The sequence below is a fragment of the Anser brachyrhynchus genome, assembly GCF_964034855.1.
Source record: "Anser brachyrhynchus genome assembly, chromosome: 9".
Taxonomy (NCBI): Eukaryota; Metazoa; Chordata; class Aves; order Anseriformes; family Anatidae; genus Anser; species Anser brachyrhynchus.
The window spans coordinates 19,034,383-19,059,745 of record NC_137703.1 but is presented as its reverse complement, the minus strand read 5'-3'; the positions used below and the strand labels follow the sequence as shown (position 1 = coordinate 19,059,745).

At 43.6% G+C, this 25,363-nt stretch overlaps 1 protein-coding gene and 1 long non-coding RNA gene across 3 annotated transcripts in view; one reads left to right on the top strand and one right to left on the bottom strand.

Annotated features, from left to right (window-relative positions):
* Positions 1-2,046: 2,046 nt before the first annotated feature.
* On the bottom strand, positions 2,047-6,204 carry LOC308200110. The gene is made up of 2 exons (XR_013955248.1): positions 5,861-6,204; positions 2,047-5,753 (listed from the first exon to the last, which is right to left on the bottom strand). It is a non-coding gene; the product is annotated as an uncharacterized lncRNA (long non-coding RNA).
* A 155-nt stretch (positions 6,205-6,359) lies between these two features.
* CAB39 (calcium binding protein 39) overlaps positions 6,360-25,363 on the top strand; it is a 40,962-nt gene continuing 21,958 nt past the window's right edge. Inside the window, exon 1 of one of the 2 annotated variants that reach the window (XM_080605209.1) lies at positions 6,360-6,549. The gene's annotated coding sequence lies outside the window, so the exon portion shown is untranslated. Of the gene's footprint in view, positions 6,550-12,823; positions 12,997-25,363 lie in introns of those variants that run through there. The other variant, XM_080605210.1, reaches the window with a different exon arrangement.

Below are 25,363 nucleotides of genomic sequence, written 5' to 3'. Positions count from 1 at the left end.
GGTGCCACCCACCAAAGGGACCCGTGCACGGATTTATGGAGCCACGCTGTGTTCTGCCACTGCTTCCAGTGCAAGTGTCAAAAGGAGAAAAAACAAAGGTAGAAGCCAATATATGGAATACCCTTTTAATCCTTTCACAGCCTTATTTCTTTCACGTGTGATTGGGGATTTGTAGATGTATTTGCTTCCAGTTTGATTGAATTAATGGATGTATTTGTGCGGTTTTATTTTATTTAATTTTTTCTTTCCTTCTTTTATTCAGGAAATACATTCTGTTATGGTACTGTTTTTCAGAGAGACTGCTGTTATTTCCTTTCATGTTTACCAACTGATGGAAATCTGTTTTTGGCTTTAGTAGTAGATTCTGACTGGAATGGATGCTGCACTTTATAGATAGCTTTCAATTGTTCTACAGCAATAAAAAGTTTATTAAAATGACTGGTTTTGCAACATGACATACTGCTATTGTTGCTGTCCAGGAAATGAATTTGCAACAGATTTTTTTCCTATGATTCTTCTGGCAATTGTTTTTTCTGTGTCTGACAGCCTTTACAGGCTACCCTCAATTCCTGCGATTTGCAATAATGTTTTAAAAATAGGTTTTAATTCTGAAGCGGCAGCTTGAATTGAGGATAAATCATACCATTCTCATGAGAAAAAAAAAATCCTGATATGGATGAGAATTACATTTGCTTGTGTTTTCTCCTGTAAATATGTTTTTTGGGGGTGTTGGTCTGTTCTTTACATATGAATTGAACGAACTGAAAGATGATAACATGCTCACCAGTATGTGTTTCTTTGAGAAAAGCTTCTGGAGTTGGCAGTGAACATCCACAGCCAGTAGCAGAGCTGAAATGCAGCCTCAGGAAAAGTCACAGGCACTTTGGAAACCTGGGTGATTAAATTCAGCCTCTTCAGCTTGGCCTGTTCCACAGTCCGTGGACTCAATTCTTTTTCTTCCAGACTTTAAGTAGAAGATATTCAGCATAACTGCAGTAGTTTCTGCTCCTAATATTTTCTTCTCAAAGCCTTTTCCATGAAACTCTTTGTCAGGGAACATGAACCTGGGTTTTGGCCTCTGAATTATATCAGAGTATCCCCATGCCCGAGCAGTCTTGAACTAAATCATAAACTGGGTGTTGGTTTATGTTATTTCTTCATTGTATATTTGTCAAGGCAGCTGGAGAGAAGACCCAGATTATTTTTTCAAATGCTTTGTGTCATGCCTGTCGTGCGACTGTGGAACTGGCCACGTAGTTAGCAGGAACGTCTCTGTACTGTTCGTATGGAGCAGTGGCGAGATGCACGAGGTAGAAGCATTTGTTTTCACCTTCCTGGGCTACCTTCCTGCTGCTCGCCTTTGCTCCTGTTCCCAGTGCCTCTGCCCTAACAAAACAAGGGAGATCTCGGAGCAAGGTGAAAAAGGTGAGTTGCTTCCCCTGCGTGAAGTACTAAGGGAGAGGAGGGTGCAGCAGAAGGATTAAGAAATAAACCTTGATCCCTGCTTTTGTGGCAGCACCCGTGTCCCTAACTAAGGAAGAAAGTAACCACAAGTGTCAGCAGCAGAACCAGAGGTTCAACTTCAGGATGTTTAAAACACGTTCAAAACATGCGCTGCCCTCCACTTCCTTGCTCTCAACTTCTCTTTCTCTGCTTTTACTTAACCTGCCCGTGTGGCTCTTCCCCATTCCCTCCTTTCTCCCTGGTCTCCGGGGCTCAGGGACGGGGACCCCGGGGCTGTGGGGCCAGGCAGGAGGAGGGAGAGGGTGCAGGAGGCCGCTGCCACCTCCTCTGAGCAGCTCGAGGTTCTTGCTTTTTGGTCAGAGACAGCAGAAGGAGGTTGGGTGCCGTTACATCACTGCTGTGAAATGCATGTTAATGGCTCGTCAGCTCGGCTCCACGTTTGGTGGGAGGGAAAGCCGGCGTGTCTGGCATCACCAGGCCCTGCAGCAAACCGCAGTGTGCTGGTGCTGGAGGTGGTACTGGCCCCAGCTGCTGCCGCTGTGGGTTTTTTTTTTTTTTTTAGTGGAGAAAAGTAAATCAAACTTTGGCTCCTGCTTTACGATTTGCCGTAGGCTCCTTTTGCTGACTGTGTTACTTTGCAATCGTATTTTAGAGACAGTTTTATCACTGAGTTCTTAAAGAAACCAAGCCCATGTGGATAACACCCTGCAAGTGTGATGTCCTGGCAGGGACGTGTCAGCCCAGTCTGGGTTTTGGCTGACAAGCCCGTGGAGCAACCTGCAGCCTCTGTGCCTTCATTTGCTGTTGGGATGGAGGAGAGCGGAGCAAGGCTGGCGTGGCGAGCTAGCTGGTGCTGCGTGGACCAGGCTTCCTGTGCCAAACACGGGGCTCTGCTCCAGATACAAAGGAAGAAATGAGGTGAGCAAAACAGAGAGGCTCAAGGAAGGATGAATTTGCTCCATTTCATAGGACAGCATGTTATTTTTCCCTACTTTCGCCATTCGTTAGGGCAAGATACTGATCAGAGGAGCTGAACCTGAGTTGCAGGGCTCCCTGGACCTCAAACCAGCCGCAAAAACCCTTAGGATCCCATTCAGCTGTCTACTCCTACTGAGCACAGCATCTGAGCACTTGTTTTCTAAATACTTTTTTTTTTTTTTAAACTTTGGTGAAGTAACTTGAATTTTTTTAATCATGTTTATTCACTTCCTAATTTGCAAGAATTAAGTAATTCACAATGGATGTCTCAGTCAGTGCTGTGAATTAGTGAATGGCTATTGTACTAAAAGATCTCCCACATGTTGAATTTAATTTCTAAGAGCTTGGAAAAATCGTGGTCTCTCTGCTCACGGATTTCCCTGAAGCACACTACATGGTGACGGTAATTATTCTGAACGCATCACCTGCATGGACTTTTTTCCAGCGGTCATTTGTAAAGCAGTAGTGTCTATTTTCCGAGTGCTGGTGTTGAATCACTGTGCCGGTGCTTGTCTTTAATTCTTTCTTCTCTCTCTTCACTACCCTGAACATTATCTGTTTAAACTTGAATGTTTTTAGCATAATTACAGGTTAACAATTTGAGCTCAGACATACACACCCTTTCGATGTTGGCTTTGAGAACAATTATTTCCAGCTCACAAGCAGGATATACAAACTGCCAACATTTTGCCGACCGCATGCTGTGGGCCCAGACAAGCCTGGCAAACCATACCCGGAGGCCTTGTCACCTTGTCACCCGCATGAGAGGCATGTCCCACCGTGCACTTCAGGTCCAGAACTGCTCTGTCTGTCTGTGAGATGAGCTGTCATCACAAGGAGATTTTTTTTTTCCCTGCCCCACCTTCCAGTGGTTCAGGAAAACATCCCCACGGCTGCAGCACTGCTGCAGCTGCCCGGCTGCGTAGCTGAATGCAAATTCATGTGCGCTTTGACACTGTCGTGCACAGGAGTGGTTGCAAGTGTGGTCAGAAATGTTCTTCTGAGCCTGAGCCCTAAGATGCAGCCCACCAAGCAGGCCTTTTCACATGGGCAGCGCAGTGTACGAGGAGGCCAAGCCTTTCACTTGTTCCATGAGATCTCTGCAGCAGAGCCAGCGACAGGAATCTCCTTTGGTCTTAATCAGCTTTTTTTTTAATTTTAATTTTTTATTTTTTATGCCCTCATTACCAGGAAATACCACTGCTACTGCTCCTCAGAGAAAGGGAATACCTATATCGTTAGGTGTCTCCCCACCACCACCCTGACCCTCTTAGTATACACATAAGATTTCTCCCTTTTTTTTTTTTTTTAACAGACTTCTGTCTATAATGCTGTATATTGTTTCTTTCAGCACTTTGCAGTGAAGCCCAGGGAACTATCAGGGCTGAAACTGGAGGTGAACACGGGGACTTTCAACAGGGAAGAGAGCGGGATATTACAGGCAGATGGCATGCAAAGGATCCAGGAATGAAAAATCAGTCTCACAGGGGCGAGAAGTTGGACTGTGAAATACTGGAGGTTGCTGTAAGGCTGCTAAAAGACGCAGTTAGGGCAGAATACACAGAATACACATAGATCCAGAAATGCAACACGTGGGGCAACGCAGTGGCCAAGCATGTTGCTTGGGCACACCAGCTGAGCTCTGCTGAGCTGCTGTTTTCTTGGCCCTCTGGTTGCTGCCCGGTGAGGCAGCTGGTGGTCATATTTGTTGTCTATTTGGTGATTGTATTCGTTGTCTATGAAAATTATTTTTGCTTATGCTTGAGTGTTTTTTTTTATTATTATTATTATTTTTTTATTTAGTAAACTTCCAGCTCAGAGGAAGTGAACATCTGCCAGGCGTCAGGGCAGAGAAGTGTGCAGGGGAGACCCTTTGGTCCCCAAGGGCAGTGTATAAGTGCAGCTGCACATGGAAACCCCACCACACCAGTTCAGGTGTCCTTATGGAAATTGCTTTTGCTTTTCACCTGCCCAGTCACCTCCTGGTGGCTTGAATACATCCTCACTCCACTCAAAATGAGAGTTATGTTTTACTTCCCATTTCTACTCTTTTCACAAACAAATCTCTGGTTGCCTTTCCCTAGAGGGAGGAGGAAGAAAATCAGCCTTCACACCTCCCTTCAGACCTTCACCTGGCTCTGGTGCTGCAGGTTGCCAGACGCAGGGCAGGAGAACCATGTGAACCAGGCAGACAAGAAAACCAAATGTCTCATTTCTTCATATCCACTTCTTCCTTTCCTGCTCCTGCAGCTTGTCTCTAGTGGAGGGGACCAGACCAGCAGGGATTTGAGGGACTGGCTGCTCTGCATGATCTCCCTGCACAGGGACAACAGCAGAAGTGCTGGGCTGCCTTTTCAATCCAAAATGCAATAAACCCCACAGTAAGAGTTGTCGTGTCCAGTACTGTGTCCAGGTAAGGAACGTGTGGGAGAGCAAGGGACAGCTTGGCCCGCCTAACATAGGTTTCCCTCTCTCTCTCTCTCTCTCTCTCTCTCTCTCTCTCTCTCTCTTTCTCTTTCTCTCTTTTTTTCTAGGCAGAAAAGGCAAACATAACACATGGAATTCAAAGCAGTAACATTCTTCTGCAGAAAAAATTGACACTGAGAACACCAACCAAAAACTTTCCCGGTGATGTGACAGGCGAGCTACAGGACAGTAATGTGAAGAAACCTAACACGACAGAGGTAATTAAAAAGAAACTGAAGATAGAAACTGTCAGCTGGAGATGTACAGTGCAGCAGAGCATGAGGAGCTTAAGGACTTTTCGGAAAACCAGGCCAGCGAGTCCCAAATTGCCATACAGCAGTAATACATCAGGCCCGCAGGTGCAAGTGTTCATTTCAAATCATAGCTTGTAAGAAATTAATGACTTGTTCCATAAAAACATATTTTTCTGTTTTAGAATCATGTTGTGCATTATACTGTTCTAATGGACAACATCAACTTGATGACTGTTGGGATGTATGCAGCTTTTGTCCATCCAGGCTAGCCTGTGTTTGGCACAGGGTGGGTAACGCAGCGGTGTTATCTGCCAGGGACACAGAAACAGCTGGAGTCTGCCCTCACACACAAGGAGCCCCACAAAAACCTCAGTGCCTTAACAGGCTGCCCGAATCCCGAGCACAGGGCCGGCAGGGCAGGGCGGGAGGCGTCCCTCATGCCTCAGCCAGGTGAGGATGGAGGCCCTGGGATGGCTGTTGTGGCTTTTGTGGCCTCCGCGGTGTGCGTGCGAGCTGGTGACGGCTGCTTCTCCTGGAAGAGTCTCGGTATCTCTAGTGGCGAGGGAGAGTTTTTCAGCACTTGAAGGGAGCCTACAGAAAAAATGGAGAGTGTTTTTTTATTTATTTTTTACATGGGCAGATAGTGATAGAAGGGGGAACAAGGATAAGGGTTTTAAGCTGAAAGAGGTTCAGTTTACATGTTGGGAGGAACTTCTCCACACAGAGGGTGGCGAGGCACTGCCCAGAGCAGCTGTGGCTGGCCCACCCCCGGCAGTGCCCAAGGCCAGGCTGGATGGGGCTGGGGGCAGCCTGGGCTGGGGGCAGGGGGCCCTGCCCAGGGCAGGGGGTTGGAACCAGGGGCTCTTTGAGGCTCCTTCCACCCCAAGCCGTTCTGTGATGCTACGATTTCTACCCAGGGGCTCTTTCTCGCCCTCGCGCCCTTTCCCCGTCTCTGCCCCTCCCTGCCACAGCAGCGCCCTGCAGGGGCCGCCCCCCGCCGTTCCGCCCCTCCCGGGCCTCTCAGCGCGGCCCCGGCCCCGGCCCGCCCGCCTCAGGCCGGGCCCGAGCGGGGCGGCGGCCTCGGCCTGGTCCCTCCGCTCCGCCAGGGGGCGGCGGCGGGCGGCGGCGGGCGGAAGAGAGGCCGCGCTCCGCCGCTGCTGCCGCCGCCGCCGGCTGCTCGCCGCGCTCCGCCGCCGGCCGAGGGACGGGCGCCAGGGACGGGGCCGCTGCGGCGCAGCAGCACCGCGGGCCGGGGGGGCGGGGGCCGGGCCGCGCCTCTGCCTGCAGCCGCCGGAGCCGGAGCCGGGCGGTCGGGCCGCGCCAGGGGCAGGGGCAGGCCCCGCCGGACACGGACACGCCGCCGAGGAGGCGCCGGGCCGCGGGCCAGGTACCGAGGCGGGGGGCGGCGGTGCGGGAGCGGAGCGGGGCGGAGGAGCGGGGCGAGGCGCGGCCGGCGCCGGCTTCCCCGGGGGGCTCCGCGGCTGCCGGGCGGGAGCGAGGTGCGGGGCCGGGGCCGGGCGCCGCGGCCTCCCCCGGTGCCTGCGGGGCGCTGCGCGGCGGCGGGGCCCGGCCCGGCCGCTCGGTGCTGCCCGTGTGGTGCTGCCGGGCGCGGGCTCGGGGCGCTGCTCCCGACGGCCGGCGCCCAGGCCTCTTCCTACAATTGTTCGGCGCCTTGGGAGCCCTGCCGGGCCTCCGCGCAGCGAGGGCTGCGTGTGCCCAGGACGCCTCCCGCTTTATTTACGCGGGGGACCCCCCCGCTGGCAGCTGACGCAGCGCGAGCTCTCTCTTCCGTTAAAAGTAAAAAATAAAAAAAAAAAGTTTTTCGTGCTTTATTTCCCCTACAGTTCCGTGACATGCTGCTAGTCTTGAAACTAGGAAGCGTTCGGTATTTCTTGTTTGTTTTCTTAAAAGTAACGTAAGTTTTTTGGAAGCGTTCATGGTAGGTGCGTATGATTTATTTAGAAGCTGTATGCTGGCTTATGCGAATGGTGTGATTTAATTTGCACGGTGAGTCAAAGATTAAATTACGTGACCTAGGCTCCTTCGTTCCAGGGAGGCGAGTAACAATGCTTGGAGAAGCAGTTTAAATGTAGATCAGAAATGAAATTTGATTAGCATCGAGATACTGCGGAGGTTTTTTGTGTGTGTGGTTTTTTAACTTACCTATCAGAAACTGCAAGGCAGGGCCCGGTGTTTTCCTTTCAGCGTGGTAGCTCATCACCAGGAAGCGTGTCTTCCTTTCAGTGCTGGGAGCTCCTGAAATCATACAGTGACAGAGGAAGTGTCACATCCTGAGCTTGCACCTCAGCATCTAAACTTGTAAATAGCAGGTTTTTACTCTGTCAGACACTGTGTGACTTCGGTTAATACGTGTAACCTAATACCTCTTGATGTAGCACTTGTATTTAACTGGAGAGAAGAAAAAAGGCCAAGAAATACCACGAGAATTAGGATAAGCACGGTGCCTGTTTTGGTGTCAGAAGTGAGTTTTTTAGTTGCCATGAGTAACGACAACAGCTTGCCTGCTTCATAAGAGCGGCCTGATGCACCAGGGCAGCACCTGATGCTACCAAGTCTTGGTAGGATCCTGTCTGTCATTGACTCACAGCTGTAGGAAATTATATTTTACAACTAGCTTCGTGGTTGTCTTGTGACACGAGGACCTCCTGAGTCAGCCAGGTAGCATGCACTCGGCGCAAGTTTTCTTGTACGTAAACGCTCATCCTGATGGTAGTGCGGTGGCGGTGGCAGGGATTTTCTTCGCTCAGGCCAAAGAGGTGCCTTTATGCAGGAGGAGGTTGTGTCTGGAGTTCGTATGTGTGCAGTAACGTGCTGCTGAATGTTTCTAAATGCTGAGAGCGTTTATTTTCCAAGTTGATTGCATTCTCTCTTAGTGACTCGGAGCTCTGAAACTTTGATGCCTTCTGTAGGCTTTTAATGCGTGGTTACAGAGTGTTGAAAAGCAGTGCTACAAAACAGAATTCACCTTTACTGCGGATGTATGTATTTTTACAAATAAAGGAGACTAAGTAAAAGTGCCAGTTAAGTAATACTTTGTGACAATATGTCTTGGAGAGATAATTATGCTCGTTGGGTATTATCAAGCGCAGGCAAATGTGTATTCCCAGGGGGGTGCGACAATATTAAGGTAACTCCACCTCTTCGAATTCCTTGATTGCCTTTACGAAACATTTATTCAGGAGGGAATGGTATCTGTTTTGCATTCTATCATGGAAGCTAGTGAGTTACCTTCTTATTAATTAACTGATGGGAGTCAAATGAGACCTTACTATTGTGCTGTGTGCGCTGCACTTCCTAGTTTTTAAGGTGTTTTTGTGAGTGCTGGAATTACCGCCCAGCGTCCTCACTTCTGAATCAGTTCTGTGTTGTTTGAGTTTCTGCAGATTTTTTTTTAATGAGCTTCTTTGCGGCCTGAATTTTTGTATTAAATATTTCTCCAAGCTTTGATAATACCTGTTAACGTACTTAGAGGCTATAGACGTTAGGTAAAATGCTGTCTTGTTTTCTACTGCATGTGGAGTTTTGGAACGGCACGCTAATGGTTGATGCTAGCTTGAAGCAGGGGGTAGGAAGGAGTCTGGATCACCTTCTGAATTCCCTTCTGGCCCTGCTTTTCTGTAATTCTGACACTTTATAATACGGTTTAATTACAAGAGCAGCTATTAAAGTGTGATTACCTTTGTCTAATTGGAGGCATCTTGCAGCTTTCTATCAAAAATAAGATTTGAGTTATCTGCTCCTTCCAAATTAATAGTGCCACAACAGTGTGCAGCTCTTTCATGTGAATAATGTGCAAAGCAAAAATATGAGTTGCAGTTGGAATATCATATTTTCGAAGTTGTATAATTGGAATCGTGTCCATTTAACAATTTCTGGTATGGAAGTAGTCAGCTGTGTGCACTTTTACCCCTTCTTTTTATCTGCAAATTGTAGCCGAGTATTAATTACATTGAACAAAAACCTCTCTGGTTGTTCAGTGATCTTCAGTCTTAGCATTCACGGTACCTGTAGGTTTTTGTAACTGTAGATAAACCTCAAGCAAGATGAAAAATTCCTGCTGCTGTGAGTGCTTGAGGTTGCGCTGTTGTAGCAGGAGAACTTTTAAAATGTCACGTTGCTAGTTTGTTTTCTAATTTAGGGTGCTTATTAGGGCGAGTTGTTTGGCAGCTCCGTGCTCAGTCCCTTCTGCCTGAGCTCCCCCTGTCCCCGTGTGTTCATTCGGTCAGCGTTGTGCTTCTCGCACTGTGAGGTGCAGAGGTATCGGCCGCAGGGACACAAATGTCTTCTGCCGGGAGGTGAAACTTTACGCTGAGATCCTCTTCCCCCCCCCTCCAGCCCAAGCGCAAACGCCCCGGTTAAATTAGAAGATGATGATGTCTTGAATTATTTTAACGGACTTGATCTAGGCTTTTAAATGCATGCTTCAGTAGTACTTAAGGCTTAAACCGGTGTCATGTGAGTTTGGTCTTTCTTTAGCCTGAGCAGATTTACATGCTTTCGCTATTCCACCTCACGGTAAAATGACACATTTGGTTGTGTCCCCATTTTAAGTGCTCTTTGTGAAGGGTTGAATTTAGGTTGGAACCAAACTGGAAAGAGCCAAAAAGCTGTGTGTTTACAGGAATAACTCTGGTTATTCCTCAGCAGCCTTCATGGCCTGCATTTCTCAGGTAACATTAATTTAGAAAGTAAATTTCTTAGGTTTAAATAAACAACTGCAATTTGCTTTTTAACTCCCTTGTTTTGGGTATTCTAGCTAATATTTCATAGTCAGAAGACACTATAAAAAGTTCCTGACTGTGGATTTCAAATATGCTAAAAAGAAGCACATTTTAAGTCCATCCACAAGGGCATAAAATGAGAGGGGACGTTACTGAATGTTCTAGCTAATCCTTCTGTTTATTAAAAATCTACTCCTCCTGGTAAAATACCTAGTTGATTTTTAAAGATCCATTTGCTTTGTAATTCTTCCCTTCCCTTTAAATGCTTAGAGAATTAATTACTGAAAAGTTAAATATGTCTTTGTAAAGAGAGCTCAAAACAGGAGAGGTTGGAATTAGTACAGAGCTCTAGTAATACTGAAACTTGGTTTTCTAAGTTCAGCAATATCTTTTGATGAAGTTATTTAGGAGTTACTGCTTGGACTTATTTTAAAATATTCAGGTATACTTTCAGTATCTCACACAGAAAAATTAATTGCTTTTGAACCTTACCCTATTGTGTTTATTTTTCTTATCAATTTATATTGATGCATTATTTCAGTAGCAAGACATAATTCGTTAACTAAAAGGTTGACTGAAACACTGCAAGATTGGAAACGTGACATTAATGCAGCTAGGATATGACTTGGCTATAAATTAAATTGAATTAATGGCAACTTTTCACAGAATTGAATATGTGTGATTGTAAGAGAAGTACTTCTGTTCGGTTATTTGAGTATGTGAAATGTCTTACCTCCTGTGAGGCGAGCTGTGTTACAGCACAGGAGACTGATGCTGCTTTCGCTATCGCTTTTCTCTTTGCTCCTCTGGCCAGTGGCTCGCCTAGAGAGACTTATCATGGTCGGGTACCTTTTTAACGTCTGTGTTCAGAAGTACTCAACTTCCCAGTGTATCTGCTGAGGGATTTGCCTTAAAAAAAAAATCCATGGGCGTTGAAATACCAGCAGCCTTCCGTGTGATGCGGTGGGTCTGTGCTGCTCGTGCTTCAGAGCATCCTGCTGCAGGGGAGTCCGACCTCTCGCCCTGGGTAGGCAGTTTGGGGAGCTCTTGCTACGGTGGTAGAAACGAGGCAAAAGTTATTTGTCATTATATTTCACTTTGATTACTACATGTAAAACATGCACATCACTGCTTTAGTAGGTCATACTTGTAATCTATGTTAAAAGATCTCTTTTGCCTGATGCTTTTTAACAGCTTTTAAAAATAATGAATTAATGTATAACATCATCTGTAGATCAGAACAGCAACAGAAAAGCAGAAGAAAGGCTTGTTTGCAGAGAAGTACAATTTTAGGAAAGAAAATCTGGGGGCTTTTGTTCTACCTGAGACCTTCAGGATACTGACGTGCAGTGAACGTAACGTGGATGAGCGCTGGGAAGCCTCTCCCACACAGTTTATGAATGCATCGTTCCTCTAACCTGTAACACCTGCTAATCGAGTCCTAGGTTTCTTCTGAGCAGAGATTGGCAGCGATGGAGAAACTTCATGGGGAATTTAAAGAGAGCTGCTAGCGGAGAGCGTAATGCACTTCTTGGTAAAGGCTTTGTTCAGCACGTTATTAGGAAAATGTTGAGAAAGTAAAGTTAATCTCTCAAAAGTTGACTCTGAAATAACCAGAACATCAATTTCCTTCACTTACGCTGATGTGGTACAAAAAGTTTGATTGTTTTCATTTTTTTTCCAGCAGGACCACTTGTTCAGTCAGTGCACAAGGGAATGCTCAGTGAATGGGCATCCTTTGCCCATTGTGACTTGTTCAGTCACGATGTAGTATTTGGTGTTTGCTGTATTGTATCTTACTAGGAGAGTTTTCTGAGGAAAGGAGGACTGAGGTCCCTCTTTTTTGTGGCTTCACAGATACTAATGAAAGCAAATTTCCTCCTGTTCTTCACAGGGTGGTGATTCTCCCCCCTTTTTCAGGTGATGATGCTTAATCGGGAGCAATTTTCTCCTGCGTTTGGGTACGTGATGTTGAGTGTGTTATCTGGCACCCAACAGCTTATGCTTTGAAAGCTTCTTTTCCAGCAGCTTCCATTCACGGTGTGAGATTCGGTCCCCTAAATGTGGGTGTCTGGCTGGTGGTGTGTTAGGTGCTTTAAGGGATGTGCCCAAGACAGGCAGGAGGCTTGCGGTGTTCTGGAGGAGCAGCTGGAAACCACTTGGGCTGTTCTGATGCATTGGCTTTGGCCGTGGTGTTAGCTGTTAGTCCAGGGATCTGATTTTGGGCTCCCAGGAGGGGATGAATTCTTGAGCACTGTTAGGCACCGGGGTAGTGTCAGTGTCTTGTCTAATGAGACAGCACTTGGGCTTGACTGAGGGACCTGATTTTGCTGTCGTCTGCCTTGCTGCACACTTTCCAACTTAAGAAATAAACCAGGAAAAGTTCCTATGGAAAAATCTCTTTAGCAGCTAGTCTGTTGGTAGAATGAATGAAGGCTTCTCTCAGGAAAACACGATTGAGGAAGACCGAAATAATCGAGGTAAATAGGAAAACTAAAATCTGGTAGTGTTGGGCTCGGGGGGCCCGGCTCCCTGAGCACAGCCGAAGCCCACGGGCACCGCAGGCCCTTGGCCCCCGGCAGCTTGGCAGCGCTGGGCCCGGTGGGCGAGGGGAGGCGGCCGCGCTCCTACGGTGCCGTCCTGGCAGTGCCCCGCGGTACCTGGGCGAGCGCTCCTCTGGACATGGTGATTGAGATTTGTAATCTCTAAGAAAAGCAGCGTATTGACTCATCGGCATTGACTAATATGTTTCCGTTTTACATCCATAATTGAGGTTGAGCAATATTTAAACTCTGCTCGCTCTGTAACAGGGTGGAGCCGGGGTAAACAGTTTTCCTGCTTGGAGCCGCGTCCATTCGCGGGGCACTGGGGCAGGGCTCTGGCCGAGCTGCGCCGACTGACTGGTGAGACTCTTACACCACGTGCTGCGGTGCGGGGATCAACATCCCTGGAGCCAAGAAAGCCTCTTTGTTCCATGAACCTGAAACGTTTTCCAAGAAAAGTAACAAAAACTTCATAGCGGTTGTACAGGATCCTGCGGTTGGTAGGGTGACAGACCCATGGATGTGCAACAGTTCTGGATTCTCTGAAAGGTTTTCTCAGTTTTCTTTGTACTTTGCTGAGGGACTGTGTGCTATTTGGTTGTTCTTTCTACCTGGTGGTTGTGTTTATTCCTTCCTGCCTGTGTGTATACATTTTTTATGTAGCTTAAAGGAAAATGAAGTCTTTGCTGAGCTTTCATTGCTGTTGGGAACCTCCATGTACGTATGTGCACGTGTGTCTATACATAAAAAACCCAAGAGCCATATAAGCATGGATTTATAATGTACCTCCAACGGAAGATGGATGATGCTTTTCCCTTGAGACTGACCATGCAAGGCTTGTTTTGCTTCCCATAGGAACTGCACTGCATTGCTACCGTCGAGTGGTTGGAGCGGACTGTGAAGAGTAGTTGTGCACTCGCTCTGGCACTGGCAGTCACCCCTCGTGTATTTTTGCAGATAGAGAGCTTAACGGTATGAAATTGAGGAAGAAATGTCAAATCTGTGTCTCAGAATTAGCTGTTCTTGAGCACTTCAGCGAACAAGGAGAAGGATTGTTGGCCACAAATACAGAATCTTCAGTCTGTAAATGCGTTATTTGTAACTTTCAGAATGCCTTGCAAGTGTTAAACATCCTCGGTAAGGACAGCGGAAGTTTCTACAACTTGTCACTTCTGTTTATTATGGTACTCTAACTTTGAGTGTTGTGGATTTGTGCCTCCAACATTTATATCAAAACTGAGAAAATCTGACTTTGCGCAAAGTCTGTAGATTAGATAACCAAATTAAAGTGCAGTTTGAGAACTTTGTGTTTCGTATTCAATGAGAAAATTAAAAATTATGTTTTAGGAGCTAAAAGGGAAATCTGGATAGCTCGACAAGCAATAAAATGCAGTGTCTTTCACATTAAATTTACTTAAAGTTTTTTGACTTAGTAGTAAAAATAAATAAAATTAATAGGTATCTGAATTGTATGAAGTCCCCAGTTTTACTTTTCTCTCTCATGGGTAGTTGATCAGATTCTGAAATTGTTACTGCACGCATTATATTTTTGTCATTTTCAGAAATGTTAAGCATACCATTGCAGATTATCTTGTAGAATTTATAACCAATAGTACATTTTTACTGCAGCCAAACCTTAGGTTTTGGTCTTAAGCCAGTGTCCTAAAAGCATGAACTTATTCAGTCCTTCTTAAATTTGGCATTTTCCTAACACGGGAATTACTTTTATTGTTGAAAGCGGAATTAGAGTATAGAAAATGTTTTGGAGAGTGATTTGCCTCACCTTCAAGATTACAAGTCTTTTAGCATAGAAAATATTTCTTGAGACAATTAAAGCTTTTGAATAACTTGACAGTTTACCAAGGTTGTGAGTTTTGGTAGGTGCGTTTTTTTATTTCTAGAGGTGCTGGTTATATTACCCGATTTCCTTGCATAAACTTTTAGAGATGATAATTTCTGCTAGTGTTCAAGTTTCTCTTGGTAGCTTTATACAGTAACTGCGTTAGAGGAAAGTCGGGAGCTCTTATTTTAGTATTGTGAAACAATTTGATAGTTCCTTTTTCCAGTCCAGCTTTTCATAGCAGATCAGATAAGGGGAACTCTGTCCCTCAGAGACGCTTCATTTTTTCCAGTGCTAGTTGGCGTAATACTAGTTGCTTCTTGTTCCAAGCCCCATTTCTTACCTGCTGTCTCTAGACTGGTAGCTCTCAAAGTATTTTTGCAGGAGAGATGCTGACTCCTATACAGAAAGTACCAGCTGTTTGCAGCGCTGCTTAGTTATGTTTTGTGAACTAATGCCTGGTGAGTAATCACAATGGCTCATAATTACGTGGGCATGCCAAGAGCTTGGACTCTTTTAGGGGGCAATCTAGATCTTCGTGTTTCCTATGCTACATAGCATTTAATAACATGGAGTGAGGGGTTAAAGTGAGATTTCCTTCCCTCTGCCCCAAAATATTTGCTACAGAAGGAAAATACAATGGCATGGTGTTAAAATTCTGGTCCTCACCTAATCTTTCCTGAAGGCTTGTGCCGTTGTTACAGCACATAGTTCTCCTACCACTAGCAGGTATTGTCTTTGCCCTTAAATATATCTGTCTGTGCTCTGCCTTGCCCAAGAGGAACACACCTGTCTTGGCATTGTAGGCGTGATGTGGTTTAGGTAGCAGAAGTCGAATCCATTTGCGACTTTGCAGATGTAGGCCAAACGTGTGAACTGGCAGTGGAAACAGCTGATTTGTGGGAACTGCATAAAGGAGACTTCCATACAGCAGTTTAGGCGTATCATTGTCTTGAAATGACTTTGGTGGGGTTTCTGTATCGCTGGGGCTGGTTCTGTTCTTGGGAGAAAGAAGGGAGTTATACTTTCTTAAAGTTCTTTTTTTTTTTGTTTGATTTTTTTTTTTATCATGGCACATAATTTAATCATCAATTCAATAATGAGTTCAAAACTTAGTCAAAAAGGGAGATATTGTTAATGTATATTCGCGTTCCTGAACCCATGACAGTTTTGTTCAGGCTAAATTTCAGCTAGCTACTTTTCCTAAGTTCTCTTCTTGTAAACACAAGGACATGTCGCTAGCAAGGAGGTGTACATCTGAATGTCACAGATGTGTTCAGGCCTGTAACGTGTCTTGATTTTTTTGCTGTTTCAAGTGATGCCATGTGAAAACTAATTGTTGATCTTGAGTATTTAAGGAAAAAGAAAGGTTTCTTCTGGCTAGCCTTGGATTTTGCTGATCTTAGCACTGTTTTCCCATCTGTCACATTGTCCTTTATACAGTGCTCTCAGGAAGAAGCAGGAGTTTTCATCTGAGGATAAGCTTGCTGGAAGGTCCATACTAAAAACTATCTCCGCATCTGCCTTGGGCAAATTGGACACTTGGTTTGTGGTGGCACCAGTACTCGTTAGAAGTGTGAAGGCAAGAGCACTCATTTATAATGTACTTACACCAGGCAAGTCCTGTTATAACGGTCAGTGTTTTTTTTGTTTTTTTTTAACTCATACAAGCTGTATCTGCACTACTAGGGTTTAGCAACACAGCTGTGTCAGTAAACTCTTTGTATTGTCATCAAAACCGTGTCTTGAATGCCAGGGAAAAAATAAAGGTTTGACAGAATGCAAGCTCGTCAGATGAATAGTGACCTTATGGATCAGCTCAGATATTGCCCGTACATCAGCTCCTAGCACTAGGTAAGAGATGACTGAAGGACAAAATCTACTGAGCAGCTTTTTCTCTTTACTGAATGAGGATGTAATGAACTAGAAGGAAAGGATTCACAAACACGGTGGGGTCGTGATTCTGACTTGTTTATTGATTACCCTCTCCCACTTCATGACTCAGTGTGTAACTCCCATAGGTTATTTGTCAGGAACTCCCTTGCACAGAGGAGATATGTAATCGTTGAATAAAGTGCCAAGTTCTTTCGGTTTCTTGTAGCAGGAATCAGCTTGGATTCGTGAGAGTTGATCTCAGAATAATTTACTTGTTAATCTTTGTGTCGTGCCAACGAGATCTCTCGATAGAGTTAAAAACGGCAGAAACGAGGAGTCACCTGTGGTTTCCGAGTCACCTCTCGGGGTTTGACCAATTGACTCGACATCTTTTTGTGGTGCAGCTTGTGGTGCATGTTGTTACTGGGTTTCTGCCCTACTTATGTCAGGCTAATGCACAGAAGTAAGTCTAGAGACATTAAGCTATACTTGACTGCTTGTCATCTCAGCTAGTTTTTAAATGACTGTTGGGATTGAGGTGAATTGTATGGTAGTCTAACGTAAATAGCCTTTAATTGTGAACTCCCAGATTCATTCTTTTGGAAGGGAAGCCCTAACAGGCACGCCATGTCAAAGCAGAGAGGTGTAGCTCATGTTCTGCCTCGGACAGTGCCTGGTAGGGAATCATTTAGGTAAAATGGACACTCCCCAATATATCTGCCTAGTTCTTAACTGGGTGGTGTTAGGCTGTTCCTGAGCTACGTCTGGATCGTTGTTTAATAGCCCATTAACTTAATGTCTTAACGTTGTCGTTCCTTAAGTGATCTTGTTCCTGCGTAGGTTATATTTATTAATGATCCTGGCATTCTTCAGATAAATTACATGAAGAGCTATGATGTGTTGAACCTGGATGGACTCAGGTTGAGCATTAACAGTTTCTAGCAGGCCACAGAACTTGGTCTCTAAAGGAAGTAAGGGAACCGTGGGCAAAATATTGTTGATTTTCTTAACGCTATTTCAAAAAGCAATACTGTAACGTAGTTCTTACTGCGGCTTACTGTTTGGGCAAGTTTTTAATCCATTCTGAAATTTATTTCCTAGCTTTGTTACTTGTACTTGTAACAAATGGCTTTACTGAGTATGATTTTTTTTTTGGTTTTTTTTTTTTTGAGGGAATATTCTCTGAAGAAAATTGCACCATAGAGGATTGCACCCTGAGCAGCCACAGGATCGTTCTTGTAGCTCAGCTGTTTTCAGTTTCTCTTAAAAGGAAAACCTCCAAAAAGTGCATGTACATTTTACCTTCCTATCTTGTAATAATAATTATGGTTGGCGGCTTCCTTCCTTAAGTAATTAACTCATGTTTCAGGTAATCTGTTTTTCTTGTGTCCATTGCAACGGCTTTCTGTTTTAAAAACTAAGCCCTGATATTGTGGTGCTAGTGGGGTTTCTTAGGCTTCGTTTGTGCACTTTTTGATGTTAAACTTCATACAATTCTATTAAGTGACTGGAACGTGTACACTGTAGACCATATTGCAACATGTGAAGGCAGAGATTAAACTTGCAGTGTACTTTCTACCTCCCTTTTTGCCAGTTCTTGCCTCTCAAAATTAACCCTTAAATGCATATAAAAAATCTGATATGAAAGGCAAACCTCTAGGAAGGAATGAGAATAATTCAGTAGAACAGAAATAGTTACAATGGAGACTAGCTTTGCATTTTTGCTTCCAAGGGTGAGTAGAATGGTATGTACATAATTGCAGAGCTTTTTGTCATGTAACAAATATTCTGGGTTTTGTGATGATGTGGTAAAGGCATCTGAGCCATCAGGGGGTTGACTACAATGCCAGGTTATGAGAAATTTATTTGACCTTCAACCTCACTAGAAGTGGGCATTACTGTCGTACAGCACTTCTTAAAGCTCGAAGTAAGTTCTTTCTTCTTGAACAGTTTGTTAGAGAGACAAGTTACTTTCTGTGGTGGAATTGTAAATATATACATATATTTTAGCTTACCAAGGAATGGGTGAGGCATCGCTATGCTTGTCTGTATACCATATTGCAGTATAGCAGTAGGATTTGTGGGGAAATGAGTGGGTGGGGTGACTCTAAACAGCACACCAGGGAAAGAAGCTGAGTCATAAGATTTCCTTGAATATGGAGAAAGAACTAGGATTTTAGATACTAGGCATTAGTACTAACAAGCTTTTGTGCTTATGCTGGATCTCTGAAGCCCCTTAAGTACAGCAACCTTATTTAAAAACAATTTCTGCTCAGTTTCTGAAAAAGATAGCAGAGTGTTAAAATGCAATGAATAAAGTAATGTACCAGTCACAAAGTAGAGTGTAGTTTTAGGAGCTAGTAGAGACTAATGCTAGCAGCTGCCCTCGTCTTCCCCAGCAGGATGCAGATGTCTACTAGAGAAGTAGGCTCTTGAAGAGGAAGAAGGATCAGTAAAGTAATTGAATGGCAAGAGAGAAGTCTGGTTAATGAAAAGGAATCAGCTGGCATTTGGTGCTAAAGAAACAAGCAGGGCTGTGAACTGCTGGGGACTTAATTTGTTAGAAATTTTCACAAAGGGAAAAGCTGTCTCATATAATCTGTTTCATTTTTAAATAGACATTTATTTTCCAATTTTGTCTTTTCTGAATCTATTGAATTGATCTTTTCTGTTCCCTCAATTGTTCATTCCTGTTACAGCAGAGAATTTTGTTTTGTTCAGGGTTTTCATTTTTCTCTGAAATAAGTTACCATTCTTAAACAGAAGGTTTTTTCCCCCCATTTTCATCTTTAAATGGGTCAGACCACAAAGAATTCTGTAATGCAGAGTTGTGAAACTGCTGTTGAATCAGATTAAAGCTTTTGCATGCTGCAGACCTGATAGAATAAGTTGATAATGAATTTTAAAGAAGATGCTAGTGTTTAATGGTATATTCCTCACAAAGTATTAAAACAGATCCAAACTGTTCTAATATTGGAACTGTTCAACAGATCTTGATGTTAGTACGTGGCTAAAGTAATCAATGACGATATCAAGTGTGTTACTTCATATATGTAAGACAGCTGATGCAGTCCTCGTGTCCGCATTAAAATGTGGACAAAATGTGGGTAAAATAAAATTATCTTGAAAGAAGTGCTGAAAAGATGTGCAGAAGTATCTAGAGAATAGCAAAAATACCTTAGAGTCATAGTATACTCTTAAATTTTGCCAGCTGGTAGTGCCAGTAATTATTATTTACCATCATAGGCATTTTGTTAATGGCATGCTTATGCAAGTAAAGTCATGGTTATACTAAATAGCTTATTCTGAAGCTCTGAAATAGTTTGAGGTGCGGCTTATGCTCTTTATCAGCCTCATTTCCTCCATGATATGAAGGTTTTGCATGTGTATTGTATTAATAAGTTACGCTATTTAGATGTTTGGGTATGAGACTCTCATGTACCAGTTTGTTTAGCTCATCAAAAAGGGAACTGAGAAATGATCTTGGTGCTGTGCCTAGGCTCTAGAAAATTGCTTGATCTAGTGGAAAAACACATATCCAGAACCAGGGTACTGAAAGATGCAGTAGATGACAGCATGTGAACAATGTGGAATAATGTTTTAATGATGAATACGAGTACCCAATTTAAGTTTACACTGAAGGAAATGATGGCTGCTGCCTTTGGTCAACTGCAGTTCTGCATTTAGGAGTGGTGAGGCCTTCCTGGAAGATGCGCTGTGACCAGAAATGAGTTGGCAGTGGGTTTTGGGTGCTTTCGGGAGGCAGCTGGGTGCCGTGCCATGCCGTGGAGCTGAGCTGGGCAGCCGCCATTCTTGGCAGTGACAGTACTGATGGAGAGGGCAGCCAGTGATTTAACCATGGCTAAACACCGAGAGGAGCAGTAAAATTCTGTCATCTTGTGCAGGAGGGCTCAGTAGCTCATATGATGTCTGCTGCTGTCTTTGAAGTACTTGATTTTTTTTTTTCCCGAAGAGTACAGTAGCTTGCATAAAAACTGGTTCTTGGATCAAAGGGGTAGGTGTCAGTCTTCCTTCCAATTGCTGTGCATGTCATGAGTGAAGCAGTGCCTTTAAAAAATGCATGATTTCTTGAGCTATTTCTGTTTTTATTACTCCAACCAGCCTTCATAGTGGTGAATTCTAGCTGAAATAACAGTAACACGAGATGAAAACTGATTTACGTTGTTATTGTTTTTAATATTGGCTTACTGATCCTCATGAATCCAAGAGGCATTCAACAGAAGAATGGGTTCTTAAGATAAATCACTTCTCTTAGGACACACACTCTTGCTACGTTAAATTGTTAGTACAAACATACCTCTCCTTAGTAAGATGCAGCAAGTTTTGTCAGGAAGAGATAAATTCTGGATCTTAGGCACACGTTAACTGGATGTTGTATGTATGCTTTCACTGGGCTGGACTTTTTTTAATGTGTGCAGTTGTAACCAGAAAGTGGCTGAAGGTTGTTTTTTTTTTTTTTTAACCTCCTCCCTCATTAGGAGTTTAATAAAAGCAGTCACCGTAAACTCTTCTCATGTAAGCAAAGCAACAGGATCTAGCTGAAGGCTTAATATGGTGCAATTTATTTTAAGGGAAGCAAGAGAAATACCACATTAAACTGTGAGGCCTACAATAGACCGAGAAATCGAGATGATTGTACCTGGCTGTTTCATTAAATTGGGAATGAGATTTTTTTGTACACTGTTCGAGTACCATTTTGCATGGGCTGAAAAGCCAAGCAGGCAGACTGCCTTTCAGGCTGCATTAAACACAGCACAGCCGGCTGGTCAGCAGAGGTGACTTTGCTGCTATATTTAGGATTGGTGCGGCCTCACCGTGAATATCGTGGGCAGTTCTGGTCTCCACGACATCAAAAGGATGTCGAGGCTCTCGAGAGCACCCAGAGGAGGGCAGCAGAGCTGGCAGGAGGGCGGGAGGACACATCCTGTGAGGAGAGGCTGAGGCCACCAGCCGAGGCTGAGGGGCGGCCTCGCTGCTCCCTCAGCTCCCTGAGGAGCGGAGGCAGAGGCAGGCCCAGAGGATGGCCCAGAGCTGCACCAGGGGAGGCTGGGGCTGGACGCCGGGGGAAATCCCTTCACCGTGAGGGCAGCCGGACACCGGGACAGGCTTCCCAGAGAGGCGCTTGGTGCCCCGGGCCTGTCGGTGTTGGAGAGGCGCTGGGACGGTGCCCGCACTGACAGGCGTCAGCTTCTGGGGAGCCCTGCGGTGGTCAGGCGGGTGGCTGGGGGGCTGGGTGGGTGCCTTCCAACCAAACCGTTCTAGTCTAAAAGCAGACTTTCATTCTCCTGAGCTGGAATAGTGTGAATATTTCAATTCATTTGATGCTTTATTTATGCATTATACTTCTGTGAGGGGGTGAAATATATAACTTCTTTATGCTGTGAAAAGTCATGGTATGTGATAAGCGGAAGGGCTGATTTTGCTTTTGTTTCTTAGCTTGTACTGCCAGTATTCCTTCAGCTTTGTTACAGCTGTAAAAGCCTGCCTCACTGAGACCTCGGTGCCTGTTACTCATGTGTCTGTGAGTAACTTTTCTCACGTCACTGCAGTCATCAGCATTACTGTGCTGTTTCTTGTACCAGGACATTGCTTGAAAATAGTCATGCAGGCATCTTACAACATGCTTTATTTAAAAACAAAATCAAACCTTTCCGCTGTTAAGTAACCATGATTTATACTGTAATGCTTATTTGTACTATTATATAGGCAGCACATTTCCTCACTGTTCAAAATAAAAGAAAGATTACAGTGAAGAGAGAACATACTCCAGGCTACCGGTTCTATTTTTAGAGAATTAAAATATATTAAGAGAGAAACTTGTGTATTGTGCTCTCATATTTGCTATTGCAGCAATTTTTTGGAACATGGTTGTTGTCACAGAGGAACAAACGCTTTTAAGCGTTATCTGCTCAGTTAAAAAGGCAATATATGGAACATATTAAATTGGATTTTAATTGGTTATGTGGTCAATGCAGTCAATAAAAAAATAAAAAGCCTTATATATAAAGCAAACTGTGCGTGGATACTGACGCATGGCATAGCTGGAAATCATATACTCCGTGAAACAGTGGGACTACTATCTCTTGTTATCACAAAAGCCCAAATGTCCCAGTGTGACTGAGCGTGTGTCAGTTGCTCTGTGTCAGTTGTACTTAAATCTCTGGACGTTTGGCTGCGTGCCATATTTTTGTTTGACAGCCTGTTGGGATTTATAAAGTCATGTAAGATTTCTAAATTTGACCGTGACACCAGTACTTTGAGGACCCTAAATATCGTTAGGTTTGACGTGCTTGAATATTGGTGAAATAAAATACGTGCCTAAGAAATCCTGAGACTTGTGTAATATTGTCCAGGGTTTCTTTTAACAAACGAATAAAAGTTGTGAGATTTCCCAGAAGGTGAGATTAAGCAAAGAAGCCCAGCAGAGCCCAGAGCCACCCATGTGCTTGTCTCAGTTTAACTCTTCAAGAGTCCTGTGGTTGTTTTTGAAAGCTACAATTAAAATTTTGTGATGAATTTGCAAGGTGCTAGTAATAAGAAACAATTATCATTTGACGCGATGTAAGCTCTGTTCTTCAAATATTTACAGAAAATGTCATTTGGTGTTGTTTCCTTTTTTTCACTTTGCAGATGTGGGTCTTTGCAGTTCTTTCCGATCTCACACAGATGTTGTCATTGTCTATTGTTTGCAGAGCGCTTGTTGGTGTAGTTTGACTAGGCTAAAAAGGGAACAGTTTGTGTATGTTCTCATCGCTGCGTTAAGGACATCTCTGCGGGACGAAGGACTGGCCCTGCTTTTTCTGGCAGGATGTGGCACAGGTTCTTCAGTGCTACATTTTTGCTTCAGGGTTGGTAGGACCTTCAGTCCTGAGGCCTCAAATGATGTTTGTGACAGTGCCGCTGCATTCCCCCCAGTAATAAAAGTGAAATAGCAGAAATGATATATTTATTTGGTTTTATGTAATAAAACATCTTGAAGCAAAACGCCACCTTTGGTAATCAAGCGTGTGGATTGCCTTCTTACTGCGGCTGGCAGTTCTTTCCTGATTTTCTAAATTGCTTGTAAGAAAGTCATACAGAAACTTACCTGATTTGTGAAAAAAGTTGAGTATAAATATATGTTAATGGATTGTTATTAATTGTCTTCTAGTAACTGTACTAGTAGATAAAGTTGTTTATGACTTGTGTATACATACATGTGTATGATTTATGAGAAACCCATAACATTTAATAAGTCAGTGCTAGACTATTGTTAATTTAAAGAAACTGCTGAGGCTGCTTTAGTTGTTGAAGCACTATCTGGAGGAAAGCCTAGTTCTGCAAGCCAAGATAGCAGGCAGAGCTTAAGAACAATTATTTGCTGCAATTCTTTATATGTTATGTCTGTTATGCATGTGGTTGTTTAGATTAGAAGTAACTTAGATGTGACCAAGAAATGAGCATAGAGAAACGTTTTCCTGTCTGATGTTTATTCTGGTTCTGTATTATTGTAATACTGTATTTTTTTTTTTTATATTTTTATCCTCTCAAAAGAAACGTCTTAATTCCTACTTGATTTTATTTTGTTCTAACGTGTAATCCAGGGAATTCAGAACATGCAGTTTTCTGAGCAAATCCTGCCATGTTACGTGGGCATAACCATTTTTCAGAATGAATATACCCGGTAGTTAAGCTCTATTATTATCAGAGGTGATAGGCCTGAAAGAATCCAGCTTTGTTTTCAGGGCTCATCTTGACTGGGCAGGGATGGTAATCAAAGGGATGGATAAAGGGAACATTTCAAATGTTTCTGGGATGCTAGAGTTATGCCATCTACATTGTGGGGAAATTGTACTTCCCGCCTGTCTCTTTACAGGAAAGAAAAATGTCCTGGTATGTGAAAATAATGTTTAATTTTCATTAAACATTGCTTTAAATGGCATTGCGTTTTCATTAAGTAGTAATAAGAAGTAGTGCTTTTCTTAGGATAGGTTTCTCTTCCATTCACATGTGACAAAGCTGAGGCATAAAATTCTTATGTCTGAGGATTGACCTGTGGTTGTTTCTTTATCCCTTAGGGAATCAGTCCTGTGTTTGTAACTTCAGTTTTATGCCCTCTTCTTAGGGCAGATTAGTGCAGAGAGACTATTAGATGTAGGCAGTTATACTGCAAAATAAAAACAACGAAGTTTTTGTGACCTCTTAAAGAATGGAAGTAGCTGGTGGATGGGTCTTGTTGCTGCCTTCGTGCTGTTATTTCTTCCTTTTGTCTGAAAGTAATCTGATGTAAAAACTGCCTAACTTACGCTTGTCATCAGCTGCGGTAGGTCAGCTGGAGGCATGAAACAGGGAGGTGATGATGTCTGTAGCTGGTTACCTGAAGTATGTGCTTATGGACACTTTCCAGGCTAAAGATCTGGCAGCTTCTGTTCATCTTTTTATTGTTGTCCTTGGAGCAGCCCAAATTATTAAAAAAAAAAAAAAAATCAAAATAACTCAAAAATAAGCATAAAATCAATATTTTTTATTCTTGTATATCATAATTGAATAGGATCAAGTTTAATGACGCTCAAGCAAAAGAGACAATATTTTAATCAAGGATCAAACTGCTTGGTGTTAGATAGCTAGATAACGTATCCTAGTTGTGGTCGACTTGGTACTAACCTTACTGACGTGTGAGTGTAGAAATTACTAATTTTCAGGGTAATCTCTCTTCTTCATAATGGCTGTGTAATCTGTGCTCTGTCAGCTTCAACTGTCCTGTGTCTAGCAGAAGTAGCACTGTCACCATTTTTTAGGAGGGATTTCCTGTTCTTTACCTAGATAAAAGTGCTAGATGTGTTTTATGATATTCACTTGTAAGAAATTTTTATTGTTGTTAAAATGGGGGCATATGTATTTAGTAACAAAAGCTTTTGTATACTCATTTGTACCAATAATACTTGTCTATTTTGTACACAGAAGTGAATAAATATATATATGTAAATACACAGAGGAGTAAAGGTACTTGGTTTCAGGAGCCAAGTATTTCAGGGAAGAAAATGGCTCCCATAAGACAAAATGAATTTTTTTTGAAAAGATGCACCAGGTATTTGGTTTTAGTGTTTCTGAGTACCTTATTTAAGTCCTTGTTATTGGTGACAACGTTGGTTTTCCATGAAATGAGTCGGGGGGAGACTGTATTTCAGTATGAAGTTACAG